Source organism: Ambystoma mexicanum, chromosome 13 (genome assembly GCF_040938575.1).
Source record: "Ambystoma mexicanum isolate Mex_15411 chromosome 13, UKY_AmexF1_1, whole genome shotgun sequence".
Taxonomy (NCBI): domain Eukaryota; kingdom Metazoa; phylum Chordata; class Amphibia; order Caudata; family Ambystomatidae; genus Ambystoma; species Ambystoma mexicanum.
Window position 1 is genome coordinate 357,137,346 of NC_090938.1, and position 22,143 is coordinate 357,159,488.

A 22,143-nucleotide genomic window follows, 5' to 3' on the forward strand; every position below is an offset into this window, starting at 1 on the left:
AGGTTACGACGCATAACAGCAACACAACGAGCACACAACATGATGTTTACTGGGTAGACATATTTGAAGGGTGTGTGAGAATGTATGTATATGATTGTGATTTGACCTGTTTTTTTCTGGCCGATTTTTTGAGGAGCAGCTAATTTGTGCGTATTCCGTGCAATTTTAGGGTGACTAATGAGGAGATGTGATGCGTGAAAGTTGAAAAAAACATGTACATGGCAGCAGAGAGACAATATGGATATTACCTTTGCTTTTTTAAATTTCTATCCGGATTCTGGCTCAAAGGGTAGTCAAGCACAGCAGATTGCATTCCTGCCAGTAACACGACAACCTTGTTTGTGTCCTTCTTAATCAACTAACATGCATATTTTCACTTTTGTCTGTATGTTCTTTGAAAGCCAATGGCAATGGTGCTTAGAGCAATGCAGATGTTTAAAAAAGATTTCAAAAGTTAAAATCGACAAAGGTGGGATTCGAAACCACGTGTGTACAGCAGATTAGCAGTCCATCGCCTTAACCACTCGGCCACCTCGTCTACAGGGATTATGTTAGGCATTCAAGTCTTTACAGGTAATAACACAAACATCTTCAAAATAGAACCACAATGCGCTGCTTGTTGAGGTACATCCAGCCGTTTGCAGGAAAACTGCCTCACTTGCTGTTGAGAAAAATTCATCAAAGTCCTGGGGTGTTTATAGGCATCGCCAAGATGACATTGGGAGGTGTTTCAATTGACACGTGTTGAATATGAGGAAGAGCATCATGCTGGCTCCAGTGGCACTGCCTGCAGCATGACAAAAATGTAGAAGGGACATTTGACTGCACCATTGGCTGAACATCAGTGGCAAAGTGTATATCAGGCTAAAAGGTAAGCTCCAGTGGCACAATATGGGCACTACAAGGCACCCATAATTTGGTGTCAGCTAAAAAGACAATGCCAGAGCTTGTGGGTGCTTTTGTACACTTGTGTGTGTGTTTGTGGGTGTAGTTTCATGTCGAAAACCAAAACACAGCAGCTCCAGTGGCGCAATCGGTTAGCGCGCGGTACTTATACAGCAGTACATGCAGTGAGCAATGCCGAGGTTGTGAGTTCAAGCCTCACCTGGAGCAACTTTGGAACTTTTTACTAATTCACCTCAAAACTGAATTATTGAACCAATAAATGTTCTGGACATTTTTTGGTTCACCTCAAGGTTTCCTTGATTGTCAGTTAATGTTGTATGACAGCTCCTCTGCCTTTTAGACATGGAATACTCATTGCAAGTTATTTATGGGGTGTTTGCGCTTTAAATACAGCTACGGAGGGTTTTTGAAAATAGAACAGAAAATAAAAAATGTCAACTGTTATTATACTCCATTTTCTGCTGAGCACCACTTACGGAAGACATTTGTAAAGGTAGAAAAAGGGTTACTGGAGTAGGATCCAGGAGACAATATCAACTTACAAAGAATAATGTTGTCTATTTACTGCATTATCGCCTTTGAAGCAAACCTCTGAGAATAAATACCCTTTCACTAATCAGGCAGTCACTTTGATAAAATCAAGCAGAACAAGGATGCTGATAGGAACTCGCCTCATTTGCATATGGGCTAGGGCTTCTGGGAGCCATGAGAATTAGGAGTTGAAGGTTTTGCAGATCGAGATTGCTAAAGGGCTGGGCATTTGCACAGACCTCTCCATGCCTGATTGGTGCCGAAGGTTAGTTGCAAGTGGTCCCCTGCTCACCCTACCTTACACAGGGCCATGCCCAGTTAGGCCCCTCAGGGCTAGGCCCGGCAGGGCTAAGCCCGGCGTTCGTCAGGCGAAGTGCCTGGACCCCTGCTCATCATACCTCAGAATCTGGTCTAGCTATTGCAGACATGGGGAATGGTGCTTATATCCCATTGACAGCGCCCACAAGCTGCATACTAATAGCCAATGATGTGTGAATGCGGTCAGGGTAGCAGACATATAGAACAATTGGGTGGGTTCGCTTCCGAACTGGATGCACAGGAGCAGGAGAGAATGGCTGTTGGCGATGTATGCAACTTGCTCTGCGTGAACACATCTACCGACCCCTTCCCCTACACACACGGGCACATACACACACACACACACACATAGCCATTGGAGCTATGCAGAGCTAATCAGAAAGATTGGTAATCATTAGAACATGAAAGATATGTGTTCATTTTTTATTAAACTTGTGGACTCCCGCAGAAACGGAGGGACTCACATCTCTAATTGAGGCTTGCTTACCTCTATACAAATGTGTTTGCTGGCTGTCTTTCTTCAACTGGTATGTGCGGTTGTGTCTGTCTTTGTCTTTCAACACGCCTGGCACGTTTACATTATCAAAGAGATGATTGTATGGAGATGGGGAACACCCCTCCGTTGCATTGTGAACTTGAACAGTCTTTTCACCAAAGCAGCTACATGCGACATTGCAAGGTTTTTGTCAGTCTTTGCCTGAAAACATTAGGCCTTCCTCTCGAACTCTATTTCACTCCTTCTGTGGAAGACTTCAATTATGAGGATGCATCCCGTCATAAAAGGTTCTCTGTAGATGGTGCAACTCTGGCTTCTCTTCCCCGTGCTTTTTGAAAATAATCCGCCCGAGGCCCTGATGAGGTTTGAACTCATGACCCCTGGTTTACGAGACCAGTGCTCTGCCACTGAGCTACAAGGCCACCTGCTGCTTGCTCACAGCCAACAACAGAAAGTGCAAAGAAACCATGGTTTTTACCTAGGTAGATCTCCAGGTATATGAATTTCTGGTTGTGTAAAAATGGCTGTATATCTCTGCATGTGTTCAGTACGTCATCATACATCTGATTTGCGAAAGCGTGTGTGCTTATGTTGGTGATACATTGTCGGTATGCGTTTGAGTATGTACTTTTACGGGTATGTATGTATTGAGTAGGATGCTGAACAGGTTCATGAGTTTAGATAGCAGGTCAGAATGATGGCAAAAGGAACATGTAAAAGGCAGACAACTAAAAGAAAAAAGAATTTGGGATGTAAGCTTGGGAGTTTACTAACTGCGCTGATTTTGGCTCCTATAATAGTAAAGAATGGAAACCTACGAGGAAAGTCTTTGACTAATTTCATTCTCCGCCTGCACCAATGAACTTATTTTTACATCTCTATTTCCATATCTGTACTCATTCCTGTCATTCCTGTCTTTCCTGTCTTTCACAGGGAGGTTGAAAGACTTTGGTCTATGTTTAAATGCAGACTATAAAGAAAAAATACGACGAAGGTGGGATTCGAACCCACGCGTGCAGAGCACAATGGATTAGCAGTCCATCGCCTTAACCACTCGGCCTTCCTTACCCGGCCATTGATAGATAAACACATCAAGTTGAAGTTCAGAAAAATATAACAAGAGCTCCTGGAGGGTTCACAACACTAATCCAGAGGAAGGTGCTTGAGCTTCCGTATGGCACACCATTAGTAGTAAAACCAGCATAACGCAAGCTCCAGTTTCCCAGTGTTTGGCATCATTCAACGTTTCCAGCCAAGATCAAAGTTCAGATGCTGCTGCTTCCTGTGATGTCATTGAATTTAAATAGTGAGTGATGGCAATAACCCTTTTCCAATTAAATTTTGCCACATCAACGTCCCTGAAAATAGAGAAAGGCGTGCAACCCAGAACCGCTGTACTGTTCAATAGAGTAAGGGCTTCACCGTGATAATCTGCATCTGTCATCACAAGATTATCAAGGTCTTTTTCTTGAAGAAATTAGGTCCAGAAAGCCGACCTTCCCCACAGACTATTCAGACACCTTGCGCTTGTGGCTTTGTTATAGGCCCGAATCCATTGGTAAAAGGTTGCACAGGTACAATGTGCAATATCAGTTCCTATTCAACAATGTTCAAGAAAATTACCATTTGGAGGCCCTGATGAGGATCGAACTCACGACCCCTGGTTTACAAGACCAGTGCTCTGCCACTGAGCTACAGAGCCCCTCAGGTTACGACGCATAACAGCAACACAACGAGCACACAACATGATGTTTACTGGGTAGACATATTTGAAGGGTGTGTGAGAATGTATGTATATGATTGTGATTTGACCTGTTTTTTTCTGGCCGATTTTTTGAGGAGCAGCTAATTTGTGCGTATTCCGTGCAATTTTAGGGTGACTAATGAGGAGATGTGATGCGTGAAAGTTGAAAAAAACATGTACATGGCAGCAGAGAGACAATATGGATATTACCTTTGCTTTTTTAAATTTCTATCCGGATTCTGGCTCAAAGGGTAGTCAAGCACAGCAGATTGCATTCCTGCCAGTAACACGACAACCTTGTTTGTGTCCTTCTTAATCAACTAACATGCATATTTTCACTTTTGTCTGTATGTTCTTTGAAAGCCAATGGCAATGGTGCTTAGAGCAATGCAGATGTTTAAAAAAGATTTCAAAAGTTAAAATCGACAAAGGTGGGATTCGAAACCACGCGTGTACAGTAGATTAGCAGTCCATCGCCTTAACCACTCGGCCACCTCGTCTACAGGGATTATGTTAGGCATTCAAGTCTTTACAGGTAATAACACAAACATCTTCAAAATAGAACCACAATGCGTTCCTTGTTGAGGTACATCCAGCCGTTTGCAGGAAAACTGCCTCACTTGCTGTTGAGAAAAATTCATCAAAGTCCTGGGGTGTTTATAGGCATCGCCAAGATGACATTGGGAGGTGTTTCAATTGACACGTGTTGAATATGAGGAAGAGCATCATGCTGGCTCCAGTGGCACTGCCTGCAGCATGACAAAAATGTAGAAGGGACATTTGACTGCACCATTGGCTGAACATCAGTGGCAAAGTGTATATCAGGCTAAAAGGTAAGCTCCAGTGGCACAATATGGGCACTACAAGGCACCCATAATTTGGTGTCAGCTAAAAAGACAATGCCAGAGCTTGTGGGTGCTTTTGTACACTTGTGTGTGTGTTTGTGGGTGTAGTTTCATGTTGAAAACCAAAACACAGCAGCTCCAGTGGCGCAATCGGTTAGCGCGCGGTACTTATACAGCAGTACATGCAGTGAGCAATGCCGAGGTTGTGAGTTCAAGCCTCACCTGGAGCAACTTTGGAACTTTTTACTAATTCACCTCAAAACTGAATTATTGAACCAATAAATGTTCTGGACATTTTTTGGTTCACCTCAAGGTTTCCTTGATTGTCAGTTAATGTTGTATGACAGCTCCTCTGCCTTTTAGACATGGAATACTCATTGCAAGTTATTTATGGGGTGTTTGCGCTTTAAATACAGCTACGGAGGGTTTTTGAAAATAGAACAGAAAATAAAAAATGTCAACTGTTATTATACTCCATTTTCTGCTGAGCACCACTTACGGAAGACATTTGTAAAGGTAGAAAAAGGGTTACTGGAGTAGGATCCAGGAGACAATATCAACTTACAAAGAATAATGTTGTCTATTTACTGCATTATCGCCTTTGAAGCAAACCTCTGAGAATAAATACCCTTTCACTAATCAGGCAGTCACTTTGATAAAATCAAGCAGAACAAGGATGCTGATAGGAACTCGCCTCATTTGCATATGGGCTAGGGCTTCTGGGAGCCATGAGAATTAGGAGTTGAAGGTTTTGCAGATCGAGATTGCTAAAGGGCTGGGCATTTGCACAGACCTCTCCATGCCTGATTGGTGCCGAAGGTTAGTTGCAAGTGGTCCCCTGCTCACCCTACCTTACACAGGGCCATGCCCAGTTAGGCCCCTCAGGGCTAGGCCCGGCAGGGCTAAGCCCGGCGTTTGTCAGGCGAAATGCCTGGACCCCTGCTCATCATACCTCAGAATCTGGTCTAGCTATTGCAGACATGGGGAATGGTGCTTATATCCCATTGACAGCGCCCACAAGCTGCATACTAATAGCCAATGATGTGTGAATGCGGTCAGGGTAGCAGACATATAGAACAATTGGGTGGGTTCGCTTCCGAACTGGATGCACAGGAGCAGGAGAGAATGGCTGTTGGCGATGTATGCAACTTGCTCTGCGTGAACACATCTACCGACCCCTTCCCCTACACACACGGGCACATACACACACACACACACACATAGCCATTGGAGCTATGCAGAGCTAATCAGAAAGATTGGTAATCATTAGAACATGAAAGATATGTGTTCATTTTTTATTAAACTTGTGGACTCCCGCAGAAACGGAGGGACTCACATCTCTAATTGAGGCTTGCTTACCTCTATACAAATGTGTTTGCTGGCTGTCTTTCTTCAACTGGTATGTGCGGTTGTGTCTGTCTTTGTCTTTCAACACGCCTGGCACGTTTACATTATCAAAGAGATGATTGTATGGAGATGGGGAACACCCCTCCGTTGCATTGTGAACTTGAACAGTCTTTTCACCAAAGCAGCTACATGCGACATTGCAAGGTTTTTGTCAGTCTTTGCCTGAAAACATTAGGCCTTCCTCTCGAACTCTATTTCACTCCTTCTGTGGAAGACTTCAATTATGAGGATGCATCCCGTCATAAAAGGTTCTCTGTAGATGGTGCAACTCTGGCTTCTCTTCCCCGTGCTTTTTGAAAATAATCCGCCCGAGGCCCTGATGAGGTTTGAACTCATGACCCCTGGTTTACGAGACCAGTGCTCTGCCACTGAGCTACAAGGCCACCTGCTGCTTGCTCACAGCCAACAACAGAAAGTGCAAAGAAACCATGGTTTTTACCTAGGTAGATCTCCAGGTATATGAATTTCTGGTTGTGTAAAAATGGCTGTATATCTCTGCATGTGTTCAGTACGTCATCATACATCTGATTTGCGAAAGCGTGTGTGCTTATGTTGGTGATACATTGTCGGTATGCGTTTGAGTATGTACTTTTACGGGTATGTATGTATTGAGTAGGATGCTGAACAGGTTCATGAGTTTAGATAGCAGGTCAGAATGATGGCAAAAGGAACATGTAAAAGGCAGACAACTAAAAGAAAAAAGAATTTGGGATGTAAGCTTGGGAGTTTACTAACTGCGCTGATTTTGGCTCCTATAATAGTAAAGAATGGAAACCTACGAGGAAAGTCTTTGACTAATTTCATTCTCCGACTGCACCAATGAACTTATTTTTACATCTCTATTTCCATATCTGTACTCATTCCTGTCTTTCACAGGGAGGTTGAAAGACTTTGGTCTATGTTTAAATGCAGACTATAAAGAAAAAATACGACGAAGGTGGGATTCGAACCCACGCGTGCAGAGCACAATGGATTAGCAGTCCATCGCCTTAACCACTCGGCCACCTCGTCTGTTTGGGAACGGTGCTCGAATCCCATGCTTAAAGAAGAGATAAAACAATGGTGGTGCAAAGTCAGTGAAAAATAGATCATGTTTGTCATAATAGAAACAAGATCGTTGACTCGTTCTTCCTTACCCGGCCATTGATAGATAAACACATCAAGTTGAAGTTCAGAAAAATATAACAAGAGCTCCTGGAGGGTTCACAACACTAATCCAGAGGAAGGTGCTTGAGCTTCCGTATGGCACACCATTAGTAGTAAAACCAGCATAACGCAAGCTCCAGTTTCCCAGTGTTTGGCATCATTCAACGTTTCCAGCCAAGATCAAAGTTCAGATGCTGCTGCTTCCTGTGATGTCATTGAATTTAAATAGTGAGTGATGGCAATAACCCTTTTCCAATTAAATTTTGCCACATCAACGTCCCTGAAAATAGAGAAAGGCGTGCAACCCAGAACCGCTGTACTGTTCAATAGAGTAAGGGCTTCACCGTGATCATCTGCATCTGTCATCACAAAATTATCAAGGTCTTTTTCTTGAAGAAATTAGGTCCAGAAAGCCGACCTTCCCCACAGACTATTCAGACACCTTGCGCTTGTGGCTTTGTTATAGGCCCGAATCCATTGGTAAAAGGTTGCACAGGTACAATGTGCAATATCAGTTCCTATTCAACAATGTTCAAGAAAATTACCATTTGGAGGCCCTGATGAGGATCGAACTCACGACCCCTGGTTTACAAGACCAGTGCTCTGCCACTGAGCTACAGAGCCCCTCAGGTTACGACGCATAACAGCAACACAACGAGCACACAACATGATGTTTACTGGGTAGACATATTTGAAGGGTGTGTGAGAATGTATGTATATGATTGTGATTTGACCTGTTTTTTTCTGGCCGATTTTTTGAGGAGCAGCTAATTTGTGCGTATTCCGTGCAATTTTAGGGTGACTAATGAGGAGATGTGATGCGTGAAAGTTGAAAAAAACATGTACATGGCAGCAGAGAGACAATATGGATATTACCTTTGCTTTTTTAAATTTCTATCCGGATTCTGGCTCAAAGGGTAGTCAAGCACAGCAGATTGCATTCCTGCCAGTAACACGACAACCTTGTTTGTGTCCTTCTTAATCAACTAACATGCATATTTTCACTTTTGTCTGTATGTTCTTTGAAAGCCAATGGCAATGGTGCTTAGAGCAATGCAGATGTTTAAAAAAGATTTCAAAAGTTAAAATCGACAAAGGTGGGATTCGAAACCACGCGTGTACAGCAGATTAGCAGTCCATCGCCTTAACCACTCGGCCACCTCGTCTACAGGGATTATGTTAGGCATTCAAGTCTTTACAGGTAATAACACAAACATCTTCAAAATAGAACCACAATGCGCTGCTTGTTGAGGTACATCCAGCCGTTTGCAGGAAAACTGCCTCACTTGCTGTTGAGAAAAATTCATCAAAGTCCTGGGGTGTTTATAGGCATCGCCAAGATGACATTGGGAGGTGTTTCAATTGACACGTGTTGAATATGAGGAAGAGCATCATGCTGGCTCCAGTGGCACTGCCTGCAGCATGACAAAAATGTAGAAGGGACATTTGACTGCACCATTGGCTGAACATCAGTGGCAAAGTGTATATCAGGCTAAAAGGTAAGCTCCAGTGGCACAATATGGGCACTACAAGGCACCCATAATTTGGTGTCAGCTAAAAAGACAATGCCAGAGCTTGTGGGTGCTTTTGTACACTTGTGTGTGTGTTTGTGGGTGTAGTTTCATGTCGAAAACCAAAACACAGCAGCTCCAGTGGCGCAATCGGTTAGCGCGCGGTACTTATACAGCAGTACATGCAGTGAGCAATGCCGAGGTTGTGAGTTCAAGCCTCACCTGGAGCAACTTTGGAACTTTTTACTAATTCACCTCAAAACTGAATTATTGAACCAATAAATGTTCTGGACATTTTTTGGTTCACCTCAAGGTTTCCTTGATTGTCAGTTAATGTTGTATGACAGCTCCTCTGCCTTTTAGACATGGAATACTCATTGCAAGTTATTTATGGGGTGTTTGCGCTTTAAATACAGCTACGGAGGGTTTTTGAAAATAGAACAGAAAATAAAAAATGTCAACTGTTATTATACTCCATTTTCTGCTGAGCACCACTTACGGAAGACATTTGTAAAGGTAGAAAAAGGGTTACTGGAGTAGGATCCAGGAGACAATATCAACTTACAAAGAATAATGTTGTCTATTTACTGCATTATCGCCTTTGAAGCAAACCTCTGAGAATAAATACCCTTTCACTAATCAGGCAGTCACTTTGATAAAATCAAGCAGAACAAGGATGCTGATAGGAACTCGCCTCATTTGCATATGGGCTAGGGCTTCTGGGAGCCATGAGAATTAGGAGTTGAAGGTTTTGCAGATCGAGATTGCTAAAGGGCTGGGCATTTGCACAGACCTCTCCATGCCTGATTGGTGCCGAAGGTTAGTTGCAAGTGGTCCCCTGCTCACCCTACCTTACACAGGGCCATGCCCAGTTAGGCCCCTCAGGGCTAGGCCCGGCAGGGCTAAGCCCGGCGTTCGTCAGGCGAAGTGCCTGGACCTCTGCTCATCATACCTCAGAATCTGGTCTAGCTATTGCAGACATGGGGAATGGTGCTTATATCCCATTGACAGCGCCCACAAGCTGCATACTAATAGCCAATGATGTGTGAATGCGGTCAGGGTAGCAGACATATAGAACAATTGGGTGGGTTCGCTTCCGAACTGGATGCACAGGAGCAGGAGAGAATGGCTGTTGGCGATGTATGCAACTTGCTCTGCGTGAACACATCTACCGACCCCTTCCCCTACACACACGGGCACATACACACACACACACACACATAGCCATTGGAGCTATGCAGAGCTAATCAGAAAGATTGGTAATCATTAGAACATGAAAGATATGTGTTCATTTTTTATTAAACTTGTGGACTCCCGCAGAAACGGAGGGACTCACATCTCTAATTGAGGCTTGCTTACCTCTATACAAATGTGTTTGCTGGCTGTCTTTCTTCAACTGGTATGTGCGGTTGTGTCTGTCTTTGTCTTTCAACACGCCTGGCACGTTTACATTATCAAAGAGATGATTGTATGGAGATGGGGAACACCCCTCCGTTGCATTGTGAACTTGAACAGTCTTTTCACCAAAGCAGCTACATGCGACATTGCAAGGTTTTTGTCAGTCTTTGCCTGAAAACATTAGGCCTTCCTCTCGAACTCTATTTCACTCCTTCTGTGGAAGACTTCAATTATGAGGATGCATCCCGTCATAAAAGGTTCTCTGTAGATGGTGCAACTCTGGCTTCTCTTCCCCGTGCTTTTTGAAAATAATCCGCCCGAGGCCCTGATGAGGTTTGAACTCATGACCCCTGGTTTACGAGACCAGTGCTCTGCCACTGAGCTACAAGGCCACCTGCTGCTTGCTCACAGCCAACAACAGAAAGTGCAAAGAAACCATGGTTTTTACCTAGGTAGATCTCCAGGTATATGAATTTCTGGTTGTGTAAAAATGGCTGTATATCTCTGCATGTGTTCAGTACGTCATCATACATCTGATTTGCGAAAGCGTGTGTGCTTATGTTGGTGATACATTGTCGGTATGCGTTTGAGTATGTACTTTTACGGGTATGTATGTATTGAGTAGGATGCTGAACAGGTTCATGAGTTTAGATAGCAGGTCAGAATGATGGCAAAAGGAACATGTAAAAGGCAGACAACTAAAAGAAAAAAGAATTTGGGATGTAAGCTTGGGAGTTTACTAACTGCGCTGATTTTGGCTCCTATAATAGTAAAGAATGGAAACCTACGAGGAAAGTCTTTGACTAATTTCATTCTCCGCCTGCACCAATGAACTTATTTTTACATCTCTATTTCCATATCTGTACTCATTCCTGTCTTTCACAGGGAGGTTGAAAGACTTTGGTCTATGTTTAAATGCAAACTATAAAGAAAAAATACGACGAAGGTGGGATTCGAACCCACGCGTGCAGAGCACAATGGATTAGCAGTCCATCGCCTTAACCACTCGGCCACCTCGTCTGTTTGGGAACGGTGCTCGAATCCCATGCTTAAAGAAGAGATAAAACAATGGTGGTGCAAAGTCAGTGAAAAATAGATCATGTTTGTCATAATAGAAACAAGATCGTTGACTCGTTCTTCCTTACCCGGCCATTGATAGATAAACACATCAAGTTGAAGTTCAGAAAAATATAACAAGAGCTCCTGGAGGGTTCACAACACTAATCCAGAGGAAGGTGCTTGAGCTTCCGTATGGCACACCATTAGTAGTAAAACCAGCATAACGCAAGCTCCAGTTTCCCAGTGTTTGGCATCATTCAACGTTTCCAGCCAAGATCAAAGTTCAGATGCTGCTGCTTCCTGTGATGTCATTGAATTTAAATAGTGAGTGATGGCAATAACCCTTTTCCAATTAAATTTTGCCACATCAACGTCCCTGAAAATAGAGAAAGGCGTGCAACCCAGAACCGCTGTACTGTTCAATAGAGTAAGGGCTTCACCGTGATCATCTGCATCTGTCATCACAAAATTATCAAGGTCTTTTTCTTGAAGAAATTAGGTCCAGAAAGCCGACCTTCCCCACAGACTATTCAGACACCTTGCGCTTGTGGCTTTGTTATAGGCCCGAATCCATTGGTAAAAGGTTGCACAGGTACAATGTGCAATATCAGTTCCTATTCAACAATGTTCAAGAAAATTACCATTTGGAGGCCCTGATGAGGATCGAACTCACGACCCCTGGTTTACAAGACCAGTGCTCTGCCACTGAGCTACAGAGCCCCTCAGGTTACGACGCATAACAGCAACACAACGAGCACACAACATGATGTTTACTGGGTAGACATATTTGAAGGGTGTGTGAGAATGTATGTATATGATTGTGATTTGACCTGTTTTTTTCTGGCCGATTTTTTGAGGAGCAGCTAATTTGTGCGTATTCCGTGCAATTTTAGGGTGACTAATGAGGAGATGTGATGCGTGAAAGTTGAAAAAAACATGTACATGGCAGCAGAGAGACAATATGGATATTACCTTTGCTTTTTTAAATTTCTATCCGGATTCTGGCTCAAAGGGTAGTCAAGCACAGCAGATTGCATTCCTGCCAGTAACACGACAACCTTGTTTGTGTCCTTCTTAATCAACTAACATGCATATTTTCACTTTTGTCTGTATGTTCTTTGAAAGCCAATGGCAATGGTGCTTAGAGCAATGCAGATGTTTAAAAAAGATTTCAAAAGTTAAAATCGACAAAGGTGGGATTCGAAACCACGCGTGTACAGCAGATTAGCAGTCCATCGCCTTAACCACTCGGCCACCTCGTCTACAGGGATTATGTTAGGCATTCAAGTCTTTACAGGTAATAACACAAACATCTTCAAAATAGAACCACAATGCGCTGCTTGTTGAGGTACATCCAGCCGTTTGCAGGAAAACTGCCTCACTTGCTGTTGAGAAAAATTCATCAAAGTCCTGGGGTGTTTATAGGCATCGCCAAGATGACATTGGGAGGTGTTTCAATTGACACGTGTTGAATATGAGGAAGAGCATCATGCTGGCTCCAGTGGCACTGCCTGCAGCATGACAAAAATGTAGAAGGGACATTTGACTGCACCATTGGCTGAACATCAGTGGCAAAGTGTATATCAGGCTAAAAGGTAAGCTCCAGTGGCACAATATGGGCACTACAAGGCACCCATAATTTGGTGTCAGCTAAAAAGACAATGCCAGAGCTTGTGGGTGCTTTTGTACACTTGTGTGTGTGTTTGTGGGTGTAGTTTCATGTCGAAAACCAAAACACAGCAGCTCCAGTGGCGCAATCGGTTAGCGCGCGGTACTTATACAGCAGTACATGCAGTGAGCAATGCCGAGGTTGTGAGTTCAAGCCTCACCTGGAGCAACTTTGGAACTTTTTACTAATTCACCTCAAAACTGAATTATTGAACCAATAAATGTTCTGGACATTTTTTGGTTCACCTCAAGGTTTCCTTGATTGTCAGTTAATGTTGTATGACAGCTCCTCTGCCTTTTAGACATGGAATACTCATTGCAAGTTATTTATGGGGTGTTTGCGCTTTAAATACAGCTACGGAGGGTTTTTGAAAATAGAACAGAAAATAAAAAATGTCAACTGTTATTATACTCCATTTTCTGCTGAGCACCACTTACGGAAGACATTTGTAAAGGTAGAAAAAGGGTTACTGGAGTAGGATCCAGGAGACAATATCAACTTACAAAGAATAATGTTGTCTATTTACTGCATTATCGCCTTTGAAGCAAACCTCTGAGAATAAATACCCTTTCACTAATCAGGCAGTCACTTTGATAAAATCAAGCAGAACAAGGATGCTGATAGGAACTCGCCTCATTTGCATATGGGCTAGGGCTTCTGGGAGCCATGAGAATTAGGAGTTGAAGGTTTTGCAGATCGAGATTGCTAAAGGGCTGGGCATTTGCACAGACCTCTCCATGCCTGATTGGTGCCGAAGGTTAGTTGCAAGTGGTCCCCTGCTCACCCTACCTTACACAGGGCCATGCCCAGTTAGGCCCCTCAGGGCTAGGCCCGGCAGGGCTAAGCCCGGCGTTCGTCAGGCGAAGTGCCTGGACCCCTGCTCATCATACCTCAGAATCTGGTCTAGCTATTGCAGACATGGGGAATGGTGCTTATATCCCATTGACAGCGCCCACAAGCTGCATACTAATAGCCAATGATGTGTGAATGCGGTCAGGGTAGCAGACATATAGAACAATTGGGTGGGTTCGCTTCCGAACTGGATGCACAGGAGCAGGAGAGAATGGCTGTTGGCGATGTATGCAACTTGCTCTGCGTGAACACATCTACCGACCCCTTCCCCTACACACACGGGCACATACACACACACACACACACATAGCCATTGGAGCTATGCAGAGCTAATCAGAAAGATTGGTAATCATTAGAACATGAAAGATATGTGTTCATTTTTTATTAAACTTGTGGACTCCCGCAGAAACGGAGGGACTCACATCTCTAATTGAGGCTTGCTTACCTCTATACAAATGTATTTGCTGGCTGTCTTTCTTCAACTGGTATGTGCGGTTGTGTCTGTCTTTGTCTTTCAACACGCCTGGCACGTTTACATTATCAAAGAGATGATTGTATGGAGATGGGGAACACCCCTCCGTTGCATTGTGAACTTGAACAGTCTTTTCACCAAAGCAGCTACATGCGACATAGCAAGGTTTTTGTCAGCCTTTGCCTGAAAACATTAGGCCTTCCTCTCGAACTCTATTTCACTCCTTCTGTGGAAGACTTCAATTATGAGGATGCATCCCGTCATAAAAGGTTCTCTGTAGATGGTGCAACTCTGGCTTCTCTTCCCCGTGCTTTTTGAAAATAATCCGCCCGAGGCCCTGATGAGGTTTGAACTCATGACCCCTGGTTTACGAGACCAGTGCTCTGCCACTGAGCTACAAGGCCACCTGCTGCTTGCTCACAGCCAACAACAGAAAGTGCAAAGAAACCATGGGTTTTACCTAGGTAGATCTCCAGGTATATGAATTTCTGGTTGTGTAAAAATGGCTGTATATCTCTGCATGTGTTCAGTACGTCATCATACATCTGATTTGCGAAAGCGTGTGTGCTTATGTTGGTGATACATTGTCGGTATGCGTTTGAGTATGTACTTTTACGGGTATGTATGTATTGAGTAGGATGCTGAACAGGTTCATGAGTTTAGATAGCAGGTCAGAATGATGGCAAAAGGAACATGTAAAAGGCAGACAACTAAAAGAAAAAAGAATTTGGGATGTAAGCTTGGGAGTTTACTAACTGCGCTGATTTTGGCTCCTATAATAGTAAAGAATGGAAACCTACGAGGAAAGTCTTTGACTAATTTCATTCTCCGCCTGCACCAATGAACTTATTTTTACATCTCTATTTCCATATCTGTACTCATTCCTGTCTTTCACAGGGAGGTTGAAAGACTTTGGTCTATGTTTAAATGCAGACTATAAAGAAAAAATACGACGAAGGTGGGATTCGAACCCACGCGTGCAGAGCACAATGGATTAGCAGTCCATCGCCTTAACCACTCGGCCACCTCGTCTGTTTGGGAACGGTGCTCGAGTCCCATGCTTAAAGAAGAGATAAAACAATGGTGGTGCAAAGTCAGTGAAAAATAGATCATGTTTGTCATAGTAGAAACAAGATCGTTGACTCGTTCTTCCTTACCCGGCCATTGATAGATAAACACATCAAGTTGAAGTTCAGAAAAATATAACAAGAGCTCCTGGAGGGTTCACAACACTAATCCAGAGGAAGGTGCTTGAGCTTCCGTATGGCACACCATTAGTAGTAAAACCAGCATAACGCAAGCTCCAGTTTCCCAGTGTTTGGCATCATTCAACGTTTCCAGCCAAGATCAAAGTTCAGATGCTGCTGCTTCCTGTGATGTCATTGAATTTAAATAGTGAGTGATGGCAATAACCCTTTTCCAATTAAATTTTGCCACATCAACGTCCCTGAAAATAGAGAAAGGCGTGCAACCCAGAACCGCTGTACTGTTCAATAGAGTAAGGGCTTCACCGTGATAATCTGCATCTGTCATCACAAGATTATCAAGGTCTTTTTCTTGAAGAAATTAGGTCCAGAAAGCCGACCTTCCCCACAGACTATTCAGACACCTTGCGCTTGTGGCTTTGTTATAGGCCCGAATCCATTGGTAAAAGGTTGCACAGGTACAATGTGCAATATCAGTTCCTATTCAACAATGTTCAAGAAAATTACCATTTGGAGGCCCTGATGAGGATCGAACTCACGACCCCTGGTTTACAAGACCAGTGCTCTGCCACTGAGCTACAGAGCCCCTCAGGTTACGACGCATAACAGCAACACAACGAGCACACAACATGATGTTTACTGGGTAGACATATTTGAAGGGTGTGTGAGAATGTATGTATATGATTGTGATTTGACCTGTTTTTTTCTGGCCGATTTTTTGAGGAGCAGCTAATTTGTGCGTATTCCGTGCAATTTTAGGGTGACTAATGAGGAGATGTGATGCGTGAAAGTTGAAAAAAACATGTACATGGCAGCAGAGAGACAATATGGATATTACCTTTGCTTTTTTAAATTTCTATCCGGATTCTGGCTCAAAGGGTAGTCAAGCACAGCAGATTGCATTCCTGCCAGTAACACGACAACCTTGTTTGTGTCCTTCTTAATCAACTAACATGCATATTTTCACTTTTGTCTGTATGTTCTTTGAAAGCCAATGGCAATGGTGCTTAGAGCAATGCAGATGTTTAAAAAAGATTTCAAAAGTTAAAATCGACAAAGGTGGGATTCGAAACCACGCGTGTACAGTAGATTAGCAGTCCATCGCCTTAACCACTCGGCCACCTCGTCTACAGGGATTATGTTAGGCATTCAAGTCTTTACAGGTAATAACACAAACATCTTCAAAATAGAACCACAATGCGTTCCTTGTTGAGGTACATCCAGCCGTTTGCAGGAAAACTGCCTCACTTGCTGTTGAGAAAAATTCATCAAAGTCCTGGGGTGTTTATAGGCATCGCCAAGATGACATTGGGAGGTGTTTCAATTGACACGTGTTGAATATGAGGAAGAGCATCATGCTGGCTCCAGTGGCACTGCCTGCAGCATGACAAAAATGTAGAAGGGACATTTGACTGCACCATTGGCTGAACATCAGTGGCAAAGTGTATATCAGGCTAAAAGGTAAGCTCCAGTGGCACAATATGGGCACTACAAGGCACCCATAATTTGGTGTCAGCTAAAAAGACAATGCCAGAGCTTGTGGGTGCTTTTGTACACTTGTGTGTGTGTTTGTGGGTGTAGTTTCATGTTGAAAACCAAAACACAGCAGCTCCAGTGGCGCAATCGGTTAGCGCGCGGTACTTATACAGCAGTACATGCAGTGAGCAATGCCGAGGTTGTGAGTTCAAGCCTCACCTGGAGCAACTTTGGAACTTTTTACTAATTCACCTCAAAACTGAATTATTGAACCAATAAATGTTCTGGACATTTTTTGGTTCACCTCAAGGTTTCCTTGATTGTCAGTTAATGTTGTATGACAGCTCCTCTGCCTTTTAGACATGGAATACTCATTGCAAGTTATTTATGGGGTGTTTGCGCTTTAAATACAGCTACGGAGGGTTTTTGAAAATAGAACAGAAAATAAAAAATGTCAACTGTTATTATACTCCATTTTCTGCTGAGCACCACTTACGGAAGACATTTGTAAAGGTAGAAAAAGGGTTACTGGAGTAGGATCCAGGAGACAATATCAACTTACAAAGAATAATGTTGTCTATTTACTGCATTATCGCCTTTGAAGCAAACCTCTGAGAATAAATACCCTTTCACTAATCAGGCAGTCACTTTGATAAAATCAAGCAGAACAAGGATGCTGATAGGAACTCGCCTCATTTGCATATGGGCTAGGGCTTCTGGGAGCCATGAGAATTAGGAGTTGAAGGTTTTGCAGATCGAGATTGCTAAAGGGCTGGGCATTTGCACAGACCTCTCCATGCCTGATTGGTGCCGAAGGTTAGTTGCAAGTGGTCCCCTGCTCACCCTACCTTACACAGGGCCATGCCCAGTTAGGCCCCTCAGGGCTAGGCCCGGCAGGGCTAAGCCCGGCGTTCGTCAGGCGAAGTGCCTGGACCCCTGCTCATCATACCTCAGAATCTGGTCTAGCTATTGCAGACATGGGGAATGGTGCTTATATCCCATTGACAGCGCCCACAAGCTGCATACTAATAGCCAATGATGTGTGAATGCGGTCAGGGTAGCAGACATATAGAACAATTGGGTGGGTTCGCTTCCGAACTGGATGCACAGGAGCAGGAGAGAATGGCTGTTGGCGATGTATGCAACTTGCTCTGCGTGAACACATCTACCGACCCCTTCCCCTACACACACGGGCACATACACACACACACACACACATAGCCATTGGAGCTATGCAGAGCTAATCAGAAAGATTGGTAATCATTAGAACATGAAAGATATGTGTTCATTTTTTATTAAACTTGTGGACTCCCGCAGAAACGGAGGGACTCACATCTCTAATTGAGGCTTGCTTACCTCTATACAAATGTGTTTGCTGGCTGTCTTTCTTCAACTGGTATGTGCGGTTGTGTCTGTCTTTGTCTTTCAACACGCCTGGCACGTTTACATTATCAAAGAGATGATTGTATGGAGATGGGGAACACCCCTCCGTTGCATTGTGAACTTGAACAGTCTTTTCACCAAAGCAGCTACATGCGACATTGCAAGGTTTTTGTCAGTCTTTGCCTGAAAACATTAGGCCTTCCTCTCGAACTCTATTTCACTCCTTCTGTGGAAGACTTCAATTATGAGGATGCATCCCGTCATAAAAGGTTCTCTGTAGATGGTGCAACTCTGGCTTCTCTTCCCCGTGCTTTTTGAAAATAATCCGCCCGAGGACCTGATGAGGTTTGAACTCATGACCCCTGGTTTACGAGACCAGTGCTCTGCCACTGAGCTACAAGGCCACCTGCTGCTTGCTCACAGCCAACAACAGAAAGTGCAAAGAAACCATGGGTTTTACCTAGGTAGATCTCCAGGTATATGAATTTCTGGTTGTGTAAAAATGGCTGTATATCTCTGCATGTGTTCAGTACGTCATCATACATCTGATTTGCGAAAGCGTGTGTGCTTATGTTGGTGATACATTGTCGGTATGCGTTTGAGTATGTACTTTTACGGGTATGTATGTATTGAGTAGGATGCTGAACAGGTTCATGAGTTTAGATAGCAGGTCAGAATGATGGCAAAAGGAACATGTAAAAGGCAGACAACTAAAAGAAAAAAGAATTTGGGATGTAAGCTTGGGAGTTTACTAACTGCGCTGATTTTGGCTCCTATAATAGTAAAGAATGGAAACCTACGAGGAAAGTCTTTGACTAATTTCATTCTCCGCCTGCACCAATGAACTTATTTTTACATCTCTATTTCCATATCTGTACTCATTCCTGTCTTTCACAGGGAGGTTGAAAGACTTTGGTCTATGTTTAAATGCAGACTATAAAGAAAAAATACGACGAAGGTGGGATTCGAACCCACGCTTGCAGAGCACAATGAATTAGCAGTCCATTGCCTTAACCACTCGGCCACCTCGTCTGTTTGGGAACGGTGCTCGAGTCCCATGCTTAAAGAAGAGATAAAACAATGGTGGTGCAAAGTCAGTGAAAAAATAGATCATGTTTGTCATAGTAGAAACAAGATCGTTGACTCGTTCTTCCTTACCCGGCCATTGATAGATAAACACATCAAGTTGAAGTTCAGAAAAATATAACAAGAGCTCCTGGAGGGTTCACAACACTAATCCAGAGGAAGGTGCTTGAGCTTCCGTATGGCACACCATTAGTAGTAAAACCAGCATAACGCAAGCTCCAGTTTCCCAGTGTTTGGCATCATTCAACGTTTCCAGCCAAGATCAAAGTTCAGATGCTGCTGCTTCCTGTGATGTCATTGAATTTAAATAGTGAGTGATGGCAATAACCCTTTTCCAATTAAATTTTGCCACATCAACGTCCCTGAAAATAGAGAAAGGCGTGCAACCCAGAACCGCTGTACTGTTCAATAGAGTAAGGGCTTCACCGTGATCATCTGCATCTGTCATCACAAGATTATCAAGGTCTTTTTCTTGAAGAAATTAGGTCCAGAAAGCCGACCTTCCCCACAGACTATTCAGACACCTTGCGCTTGTGGCTTTGTTATAGGCCCGAATCCATTGGTAAAAGGTTGCACAGGTACAATGTGCAATATCAGTTCCTGTTCAACAATGTTCAAGAAAATTACCATTTGGAGGCCCTAATGAGGATCGAACTCAGGACCCCTGGTTTACAAGACCAGTGCTCTGCCACTGAGCTACAGAGCCCCTCAGGTTACGACGCATAACAGCAACACAACGAGCACACAACATGATGTTTACTGGGTAGACATATTTGAAGGGTGTGTGAGAATGTATGTATATGATTGTGATTTGACCTGTTTTTTTCTGGCCGATTTTTTGAGGAGCAGCTAATTTGTGCGTATTCCGTGCAATTTTAGGGTGACTAATGAGGAGATGTGATGCGTGAAAGTTGAAAAAAACATGTACATGGCAGCAGAGAGACAATATGGATATTACCTTTGCTTTTTTAAATTTCTATCCGGATTCTGGCTCAAAGGGTAGTCAAGCACAGCAGATTGCATTCCTGCCAGTAACACGACAACCTTGTTTGTGTCCTTCTTAATCAACTAACATGCATATTTTCACTTTTGTCTGTATGTTCTTTGAAAGCCAATGGCAATGGTGCTTAGAGCAATGCAGATGTTTAAAAAAGATTTCAAAAGTTAAAATCGACAAAGGTGGGATTCGAAACCACGCGTGTACAGCAGATTAGCAGTCCATCGCCTTAACCACTCGGCCACCTCGTCTACAGGGATTATGTTAGGCATTCAAGTCTTTACAGGTAATAACACAAACATCTTCAAAATAGAACCACAATGCGTTCCTTGTTGAGGTACATCCAGCCGTTTGCAGGAAAACTGCCTCACTTGCTGTTGAGAAAAATTCATCAAAGTCCTGGGGTGTTTATAGGCATCGCCAAGATGACATTGGGAGGTGTTTCAATTGACACGTGTTGAATATGAGGAAGAGCATCATGCTGGCTCCAGTGGCACTGCCTGCAGCATGACAAAAATGTAGAAGGGACATTTGACTGCACCATTGGCTGAACATCAGTGGCAAAGTGTATATCAGGCTAAAAGGTAAGCTCCAGTGGCACAATATGGGCACTACAAGGCACCCATAATTTGGTGTCAGCTAAAAAGACAATGCCAGAGCTTGTGGGTGCTTTTGTACACTTGTGTGTGTGTTTGTGGGTGTAGTTTCATGTCGAAAACCAAAACACAGCAGCTCCAGTGGCGCAATCGGTTAGCGCGGTACTTATACAGCAGTACATGCAGTGAGCAATGCCGAGGTTGTGAGTTCAAGCCTCACCTGGAGCAACTTTGGAACTTTTTACTAATTCACCTCAAAACTGAATTATTGAACCAATAAATGTTCTGGACATTTTTTGGTTCACCTCAAGGTTTCCTTGATTGTCAGTTAATGTTGTATGACAGCTCCTCTGCCTTTTAGACATGGAATACTCATTGCAAGTTATTTATGGGGTGTTTGCGCTTTAAATACAGCTACGGAGGGTTTTTGAAAATAGAACAGAAAATAAAAAATGTCAACTGTTATTATACTCCATTTTCTGCTGAGCACCACTTACGGAAGACATTTGTAAAGGTAGAAAAAGGGTTACTGGAGTAGGATCCAGGAGACAATATCAACTTACAAAGAATAATGTTGTCTATTTACTGCATTATCGCCTTTGAAGCAAACCTCTGAGAATAAATACCCTTTCACTAATCAGGCAGTCACTTTGATAAAATCAAGCAGAACAAGGATGCTGATAGGAACTCGCCTCATTTGCATATGGGCTAGGGCTTCTGGGAGCCATGAGAATTAGGAGTTGAAGGTTTTGCAGATCGAGATTGCTAAAGGGCTGGGCATTTGCACAGACCTCTCCATGCCTGATTGGTGCCGAAGGTTAGTTGCAAGTGGTCCCCTGCTCACCCTACCTTACACAGGGCCATGCCCAGTTAGGCCCCTCAGGGCTAGGCCCGGCAGGGCTAAGCCCGGCGTTCGTCAGGCGAAGTGCCTGGACCCCTGCTCATCATACCTCAGAATCTGGTCTAGCTATTGCAGACATGGGGAATGGTGCTTATATCCCATTGACAGCGCCCACAAGCTGCATACTAATAGCCAATGATGTGTG

The 22,143-nt window shown here is 43.5% G+C and overlaps 23 non-coding genes across 23 annotated transcripts; 6 read left to right on the plus strand and 17 right to left on the minus strand.

The window, feature by feature from the left end:
* The first annotated feature begins 1,018 nt into the window (after nucleotides 1–1,018).
* On the plus strand, nucleotides 1,019–1,113 carry TRNAI-UAU (transfer RNA isoleucine (anticodon UAU)). Its single transcript has 2 exons — nucleotides 1,019–1,056; nucleotides 1,078–1,113. It is a non-coding gene; the product is annotated as a tRNA-Ile (tRNA).
* A 1,488-nt stretch (nucleotides 1,114–2,601) lies between these two features.
* TRNAT-CGU (transfer RNA threonine (anticodon CGU)) lies at nucleotides 2,602–2,673 on the minus strand. Its single transcript has one exon. It is a non-coding gene; the product is annotated as a tRNA-Thr (tRNA).
* A 564-nt stretch (nucleotides 2,674–3,237) lies between these two features.
* TRNAS-GCU (transfer RNA serine (anticodon GCU)) lies at nucleotides 3,238–3,320 on the minus strand. The gene has a single exon. It is a non-coding gene; the product is annotated as a tRNA-Ser (tRNA).
* A 561-nt stretch (nucleotides 3,321–3,881) lies between these two features.
* TRNAT-UGU (transfer RNA threonine (anticodon UGU)) lies at nucleotides 3,882–3,953 on the minus strand. Its single transcript has one exon. It is a non-coding gene; the product is annotated as a tRNA-Thr (tRNA).
* Nucleotides 3,954–4,418: 465 nt separating this feature from the next.
* TRNAS-GCU (transfer RNA serine (anticodon GCU)) lies at nucleotides 4,419–4,495 on the minus strand. Its single transcript has one exon. It is a non-coding gene; the product is annotated as a tRNA-Ser (tRNA).
* A 480-nt stretch (nucleotides 4,496–4,975) lies between these two features.
* TRNAI-UAU (transfer RNA isoleucine (anticodon UAU)) lies at nucleotides 4,976–5,070 on the plus strand. Its single transcript has 2 exons — nucleotides 4,976–5,013; nucleotides 5,035–5,070. It is a non-coding gene; the product is annotated as a tRNA-Ile (tRNA).
* A 1,488-nt stretch (nucleotides 5,071–6,558) lies between these two features.
* Nucleotides 6,559–6,630, minus strand: TRNAT-CGU (transfer RNA threonine (anticodon CGU)). The gene has a single exon. It is a non-coding gene; the product is annotated as a tRNA-Thr (tRNA).
* A 546-nt stretch (nucleotides 6,631–7,176) lies between these two features.
* On the minus strand, nucleotides 7,177–7,258 carry TRNAS-GCU (transfer RNA serine (anticodon GCU)). The gene has a single exon. It is a non-coding gene; the product is annotated as a tRNA-Ser (tRNA).
* Nucleotides 7,259–7,945: 687 nt separating this feature from the next.
* Nucleotides 7,946–8,017, minus strand: TRNAT-UGU (transfer RNA threonine (anticodon UGU)). The gene has a single exon. It is a non-coding gene; the product is annotated as a tRNA-Thr (tRNA).
* Nucleotides 8,018–9,039: 1,022 nt separating this feature from the next.
* On the plus strand, nucleotides 9,040–9,134 carry TRNAI-UAU (transfer RNA isoleucine (anticodon UAU)). Its single transcript has 2 exons — nucleotides 9,040–9,077; nucleotides 9,099–9,134. It is a non-coding gene; the product is annotated as a tRNA-Ile (tRNA).
* A 1,488-nt stretch (nucleotides 9,135–10,622) lies between these two features.
* Nucleotides 10,623–10,694, minus strand: TRNAT-CGU (transfer RNA threonine (anticodon CGU)). The gene has a single exon. It is a non-coding gene; the product is annotated as a tRNA-Thr (tRNA).
* Nucleotides 10,695–11,240: 546 nt separating this feature from the next.
* Nucleotides 11,241–11,322, minus strand: TRNAS-GCU (transfer RNA serine (anticodon GCU)). Its single transcript has one exon. It is a non-coding gene; the product is annotated as a tRNA-Ser (tRNA).
* Nucleotides 11,323–12,009: 687 nt separating this feature from the next.
* On the minus strand, nucleotides 12,010–12,081 carry TRNAT-UGU (transfer RNA threonine (anticodon UGU)). Its single transcript has one exon. It is a non-coding gene; the product is annotated as a tRNA-Thr (tRNA).
* A 1,022-nt stretch (nucleotides 12,082–13,103) lies between these two features.
* TRNAI-UAU (transfer RNA isoleucine (anticodon UAU)) lies at nucleotides 13,104–13,198 on the plus strand. Its single transcript has 2 exons — nucleotides 13,104–13,141; nucleotides 13,163–13,198. It is a non-coding gene; the product is annotated as a tRNA-Ile (tRNA).
* Nucleotides 13,199–14,686: 1,488 nt separating this feature from the next.
* TRNAT-CGU (transfer RNA threonine (anticodon CGU)) lies at nucleotides 14,687–14,758 on the minus strand. Its single transcript has one exon. It is a non-coding gene; the product is annotated as a tRNA-Thr (tRNA).
* Nucleotides 14,759–15,304: 546 nt separating this feature from the next.
* Nucleotides 15,305–15,386, minus strand: TRNAS-GCU (transfer RNA serine (anticodon GCU)). The gene has a single exon. It is a non-coding gene; the product is annotated as a tRNA-Ser (tRNA).
* A 687-nt stretch (nucleotides 15,387–16,073) lies between these two features.
* On the minus strand, nucleotides 16,074–16,145 carry TRNAT-UGU (transfer RNA threonine (anticodon UGU)). Its single transcript has one exon. It is a non-coding gene; the product is annotated as a tRNA-Thr (tRNA).
* Nucleotides 16,146–16,610: 465 nt separating this feature from the next.
* On the minus strand, nucleotides 16,611–16,687 carry TRNAS-GCU (transfer RNA serine (anticodon GCU)). The gene has a single exon. It is a non-coding gene; the product is annotated as a tRNA-Ser (tRNA).
* Nucleotides 16,688–17,167: 480 nt separating this feature from the next.
* TRNAI-UAU (transfer RNA isoleucine (anticodon UAU)) lies at nucleotides 17,168–17,262 on the plus strand. Its single transcript has 2 exons — nucleotides 17,168–17,205; nucleotides 17,227–17,262. It is a non-coding gene; the product is annotated as a tRNA-Ile (tRNA).
* Nucleotides 17,263–18,750: 1,488 nt separating this feature from the next.
* Nucleotides 18,751–18,822, minus strand: TRNAT-CGU (transfer RNA threonine (anticodon CGU)). The gene has a single exon. It is a non-coding gene; the product is annotated as a tRNA-Thr (tRNA).
* Nucleotides 18,823–19,368: 546 nt separating this feature from the next.
* Nucleotides 19,369–19,450, minus strand: TRNAS-GCU (transfer RNA serine (anticodon GCU)). Its single transcript has one exon. It is a non-coding gene; the product is annotated as a tRNA-Ser (tRNA).
* A 688-nt stretch (nucleotides 19,451–20,138) lies between these two features.
* On the minus strand, nucleotides 20,139–20,210 carry TRNAT-UGU (transfer RNA threonine (anticodon UGU)). The gene has a single exon. It is a non-coding gene; the product is annotated as a tRNA-Thr (tRNA).
* A 1,022-nt stretch (nucleotides 20,211–21,232) lies between these two features.
* Nucleotides 21,233–21,325, plus strand: TRNAI-UAU (transfer RNA isoleucine (anticodon UAU)). The gene is made up of 2 exons: nucleotides 21,233–21,268; nucleotides 21,290–21,325. It is a non-coding gene; the product is annotated as a tRNA-Ile (tRNA).
* The last annotated feature ends 818 nt before the right edge of the window (nucleotides 21,326–22,143 follow it).